The sequence below is a fragment of the Aotus nancymaae genome, unplaced genomic scaffold (genome assembly GCF_030222135.1).
Source record: "Aotus nancymaae isolate 86718 unplaced genomic scaffold, 86718_ANA_hifiasm-v0.15.2.pri h1tg000043l, whole genome shotgun sequence".
Classification (NCBI taxonomy): domain Eukaryota; kingdom Metazoa; phylum Chordata; class Mammalia; order Primates; family Aotidae; genus Aotus; species Aotus nancymaae.
In genome coordinates, this window is record NW_026988457.1 from 2,581,386 (window position 1) to 2,587,385 (window position 6,000).

The 6,000-nt window shown below is 43.5% G+C and overlaps 1 long non-coding RNA gene across 1 annotated transcript in view; it reads left to right on the top strand.

Annotated features, from left to right (window-relative positions):
• Positions 1-5,593, top strand: part of LOC135268783 (uncharacterized) — a 30,861-nt gene extending 25,268 nt beyond the window's left edge. The window contains exon 3 of the long non-coding RNA XR_010337130.1: positions 4,061-5,593. This is a non-coding gene — a long non-coding RNA (uncharacterized LOC135268783). The remainder of the gene's footprint in view (positions 1-4,060) is intronic.
• The last annotated feature ends 407 nt before the right edge of the window (positions 5,594-6,000 follow it).

A 6,000-nucleotide genomic window follows, 5' to 3' on the forward strand; every position in this document is an offset into this window, starting at 1 on the left:
GGCACAGAAAATTGTACCAAAGCTAATTTATGTCAATAATTTCTCTAGAATTGGATTATTTTACTGGTTGGTAAGGGGAAAATATCAGACCTTTTTTTAAGAGACCTGTCCTCTGGTTAGTCAAAGAATGGCACACATAACCAGTGGAAAACGCAAAGTAAACGTTCTTACGGAAAGGTGATCTAAGTTCAGCAAAGATCCCTATTTTAGGTCTTGATCTCAATAATCACATCAAACATCAAATTCAGCTGCCCTATTAAAAGTGCCTTACACCTTCAGAATAAATGCTTATCACACACACACGCAGATGGCTATAATCAAGGAGACCGAGAGTAGCAAGCATGGGTGAGCATGTGGAGAAAGAAACTAGAACCCTTATGCACTGCCGGTGGGAATGTAAAGTGGTGCAGGCATTTTGGAAAACAAGCTGACAGTTCCTCAAAAGGTTAAACGTAGATAGATACCAGTTGACCCAGCAATTCCACTCCTAGATATATACCCAAGAGAAACAGAAACATGTCCACACACACTTGTACATGAATCTTCACAGCGGCATTATTTGTAACAGTTAAAAAGTGGAAACAACCCAAATGGCCATTAACTGATGAGTGCATAAATCTAGTATAGTATATCCATACACACACCTTTATATTTGAAATTATGCTAAATGAAAGAGCCCAGATGTAAGAAGGTCACATACTGTATGATTCCATTTATATAAAATATCCAGAACAGGAAATATTTAGACAGGAAAGTAGATTAGTGGTTGCCAGCCTTTGGGGAAAGAAAGAGTGCCTACTACTGGGTATGGAGTTTCTTTTAGGGGAAAAAAAAGGTTCCAGATTGGATTATAGTAACGGCAGCATGACCTGGTGAATACGCCCCAAACCATTGAATTGTACACTGTAAGTGGGCAAATTGCATGGTGTGTGAATCATATTTTGATAAAGCTATTTTTAAAAAAGCAATAAATGTCTTATGAGTGGTTTTGGTTAACTAAGGAAAGACAGGGACAATGGAACACTACCTCCTTGCCGACCTCGCCCATGTCTTTCCTGCTGTTCGTGGTGTTTAACACCTTGTAGAAAAGATGGTCCTCTTCATTAGGAAGAATTTTCATCTATTATTGGAGTTAAATATTCTGTGCTTAAAGTGTGTTTTTGCTGCAAAATATTATAGTAATTTTAAACAAGAGCTTTTACATGGATACTGTGGGAGGCTTTTCTGGAATGCCACAGGAGACCATAATAAGTATGCCCAGCCACAAAGGGTTAGGACAGATAGTGTAAACCGGCCCCTCCCTGGCCTTATCTGACCCACAGATGTTTCATTTTGTCAAAGGGGTGTTTTAAAAAGTTAGACATTGGGCGGGGCACAGTGGCTTACACCTGTAATCCCAGCACTTTGGGAGGCCAAGGCAGGCAAATTATGAGGTCAAGAGATTGAGACTATCTTGGGCAACATGGTGAAACCCTGTCTCTACTAAAAGTACAAAGATTAGTTGGGTGTGGGGTCACACACCTGTAGTCCCAGCTACTCGGGAGGCTGAGGCAGGAGAATCACTTGAACATGGGAGGCTGAGGTAGGAGAATCACTTGAACATGGGAGGTGGAGGTTGCAGTGAGCCGAGATAGCACTACTGCACTCCAACCTGGCGACAGAGGGAGACTCTGTCTCAAAAAAAAAAGAAAAGAAAAGAAAAGAAAAAGAAAAAGGTAGACATTGGCCAGGTGTGGTGGTTCACACTTACAATCTCAGCACTTTGGGAGGCCGAGGCAGAAGAGGAGTTCGAGGATGCAGTGAGCGGTGATCTAACCACTGTACTCCAGCCTGGACGACAGAGCAAGATTGTTTCTCTTTCTCTCTCTCTCTCTCTCTTTTGAGACAGGATCTTGCTCTATCACCTAGGCTGGAGTGCAGTGGTGCGACCTCGGCTTACTGCAGTCTCCTCCCACCTCTCCCCTCCCCTTACCCCACCCCAAGTAGCTGGGACTACAGGCACACACCACCACACCTGGTTAATTATTATGTTTTTGTATTTTTTTGTAGAGACGGGGGTCTCTCCATGTTGCCTAGGCTGTTCTTGAACTCCTGGGCTCAAGTGATCCGCCCATCTTGGCCTCCCAAAGTGATGGGATTACAGATGTGAGCCACCGCACACAGTTTGAGACCATCTCTTAAAAAAAAAAATTCTCGGGCATGGTGGTGGTACTCAACTGTAGTTCCACCTAGTTGCTTAGAAGGCTGAGATGGGAGGATTGTTTGAGCCCAGGAGTTTGAGGCTGCAGTGAGCTATGATCGTGCCATCGCACTCCAGCCTGGGTGACAGAGAGAGACCCTGTCTCTAAACAAACAAACAAAACCCAGAAAACTGTAGAAATTTTCACAATAAAAAATCCGGATATTTGGCTTCTTTTGAAAAATGAGAGATCTGATCAGGCTGGGTTCACATTTCCATGTGCTGAGGATGGGCAGAATGAATAGTGGCTGCCTCCCTCAAAGGGTCGGGGGTTCTCTAGTTTGCCACAGTCCCTGCCATTCCCTAAGTGGTTAGCCTGACTTTTAACCCAATCACATCACCTCTCTGGCCCCGTAGACATTTGAGTTTGCAACTCCCGAGGTGGGGGCCTTAGCACTTCATGTGATTGTAAACTATAATTCTGAAATTTTCTTTATTGGAGATTCTTTTTATAGGAAACACTTATTGTCATTCTACAAACTATAGAGTGGAAAACTGAGAAAGAACTGTGGTGATATTGCAGGTAGCATGTACTCCTGTTTTTTTTTTTTTTTTTTGGAGATGCAGATAGCATGTTCTCTTTTTTTTTTGAGACACAGGTAGCATGTACTCTCTCTCTCTCTTTTTTTTTAGACACAGATAGCATGTACTCTCTCTCTCTTTTTTTTGAGATGGAGTCTTACTCTTTCGCTCAGTCTGAGTGCAGTGGCACAATCTCGGCTCACTGCAGCCTCAGCCTCCAAGGCTCAAACTCAGCCTCCTGAGTAGTTGTGATTACAGATACACGCCACCATGCCCAGCTAATGTTTTGCATTTTTAGTGGAGATGGGGGTTTCACCATATTGGTCAGTCTAGTCTCGAACTCCTGACCTCAAATGTTCTGCCCACCTCAAACTCCTAAAGTCCAGGGATTACAGGCCTGAGCCATGGCGCCTGGCCAGCATGTACTCTTGAGATGAGAAAAAGAGTGGCTTTGCTGCCAAGAGAGAATGCCTTATGGCCCAGACAAGAGCCTAGAAAACAAGCTTTATTTAGCATGTGTCTCCCATGTGCTAACCACTATACATAGATTATTTTGTTTATGGCTGGTGTGATGGCTCACGCTTATAATCCCAGCACTCTGGGAGGCAGAGATGGGTGGATCACTTGAGCCCAGGAGTTCGAGACCAGCCTGGCCAACAAGGCAAAACCCCAACATGGTAAAAATACAAAAAAATTAGTTGGGCGTGGTGGCATGCATCTGTGATCCCAGCTACTAGGGAGGCTGAGGCATGAGAATCACTTGAACCTAGGAGACAAAGGTTAGAGTGAGCTGAGATCATACAACTGCACTCCAGCCTGGGCAAAGGAGCCAGACTCAGTCTCAAAAAAGATAATGTTTTGTTTAATCCTAAGAGTAATCCTATGAGGCCAGGATGCTTATCTGTCTTTTACAGACAATACTGAAGGAGGCTCAGAGAGATTCATTGAGTTGTCCAAGGTCCCATAGCTTCTTAGCAACAATACTGACCCAATTCTGAGTCCAAAGCTTTGTGTTTTCTCCACTAAAGCCATATGATCTTGCAGTTATTAGCCTAGCTAATAAAATAAAAACTGTATCACATTTCCCCACCTAAACTTGCATCATATCCCCATGGGAATACTGACGTGTTTGAAATGCACTGTTCATATTCTTGGCTTTCAAGGTCTTTGAATAGGACCCACACAGTTTGCAAATATAAAATTTGAAAAAAGTTTCATGAAACAATACCTACCATTATTGTGATGGACACTGATTTTGTTTTCTTCACATTTCAAATTTACTTCCCAACCCATCAATAGGCCCTGCAGTTTGTAAAACACTGGGATTAGAGCAACAGTAAAGAAGTTCCATTTCCCATCCAGAATAACATCAGGCCTAACTAGCAAGTGCTGGTGCTGAGGCTGATTGAATGGGACAGAGAGGAGGAGCAGCCAGGGGAGATGCTGAGCACCCAGGACCTGCAGCCAAGCTCCCCAGCAGACCAAATGAGGCTTGTGCCAACACGGTGGGCCTGTCCCAAGCCCAGAAAAAGACTCTGAAAACAGAAAAGGGGACTGCCTTGCTTTGCCAGGGAGGCCCAAGACAAAAGCAGCATCCAGGCCAGAGAATGCCAGGAAATGCGAAGATGCCCGCAAATTCCTGAAGCCTCCTAGAGAAATCCTAGCAGACCTGACAAATACGTTCCTCACCTAATGAGGCTCCTCACCTTGGATTTGCCTCTAACTAAAGTCATAGGCTGGAAATGCAGAAGTCCCTCTGCCAGCGAGGAGCGGGACCATTTGGGACAGACAGCCTTACCATCCAAGTTACCAGGTCTTTTTGTTTAAAAAACACTGAGTGCCCAAAGTGGCTTGTAAGGGTAAACAGAGGGTGACTGCTAACCCATACCTGAAGGTGTTAAAGAAAAAAAATTAGCAACCAAAAATGTGTATGCTTTTTCTGAAAGGTTGCCTTTTGACTTCCAAGAATGGAAATGAGGAAGTAGGAAGGAGATAGCACGGTTCAGTATGGTCTAACATAAGTAATACCAGCAAATTGATAGTCATGTTCAGAAATGAACTCTGCATTGAACACATTCATGGCATTTGGCCAGTGATTTAGCTTCTAGGAAATATTCGGAAATAAGTAAAAAGTGGCCAGGCGCGGTGGCTCACTCCTGTATTCCCAGCACTTTGGGAGGCCAAGGAGAGAGAATCACTTGGGCCTGGGAGTTCAAGGATGCAGTGAGCGGTCATTGTACCTGTAAATAGACACACTCCAGCCTGGGGGACAGAGTGAGACCCTGTCTCTAAAAATAATTATTTTTAATTAAAGAAATTATAAATTGCAGCATTATTTATAATGTGGAAACAACCTAGATGTTCAATGAGAGGTTTGGCTAAATGCATTTTAACCTGTCTTTATGATGCATTATTATTATAACGCTATCAAATTGTTATGAATACTAAATGTAATGCCTCGCAAAAATATATACAATATCTTATGAGAAAAACTATTTTCAGAAGGATCCCTAGTTTGAAAAATAGTATGTATTAATCCAGAAAAGACTGAAAGAGTATACTCAAAGTTGTTAATTGTATTTATTTCTAATGGAAGGTAATCTTTGCTTTCTTTCTCTTTTCTTTTCTTTTTTGAGACAGGGTCTTTCTCTGTTGCCCAAGCTGGAGTGCACTGGCACAGTCACAGCTCACTGCAGCCTCAAACTCTCGGGCTCAAGTGATCTTCCCACCTCAGCCTTCCAAAGTGGTGGGATTACAGGCATGAGCCACATGGTGCCCAGCCCCCAAATCCCAATTTCTTTTTTCTTTTCCTTTTCCTTTTTTTTTTTTTTTTTTTTTTGAGACAGAGTCTCCCTCTGTCACCTAGGCTGGAGTGCAGTGATGTAATCTTAGCTCACTGCAACCTCTGCCTCCTGGGTCCAAGCAATTCTTGTGCCTCAGCCTCCTGAGTAGCTGGGCCAAATCCCAATTTCTAAGAGAGGAAATGTGCTACTAGAGGACTAAAAAATTCAGGCCAGGTTCAGTGGCTCATGCCTGTAATCCCAGCACTTTGGGAGGCCAAGGTGGGCAGATCATGAGGTCAGGAGTTCAAGACCAACCTGGCCAAGATGGTGAAACCCTATCTCTACTAAAAATACAAAAATTATCCAGATGTGGTGGCAGGTGCCTGTAATCCCACTCAGAAGGCTGAGGCAGAGAATTGCTTGAACCTGGGAGGCAGAGATTGCAGTGAACTAAGA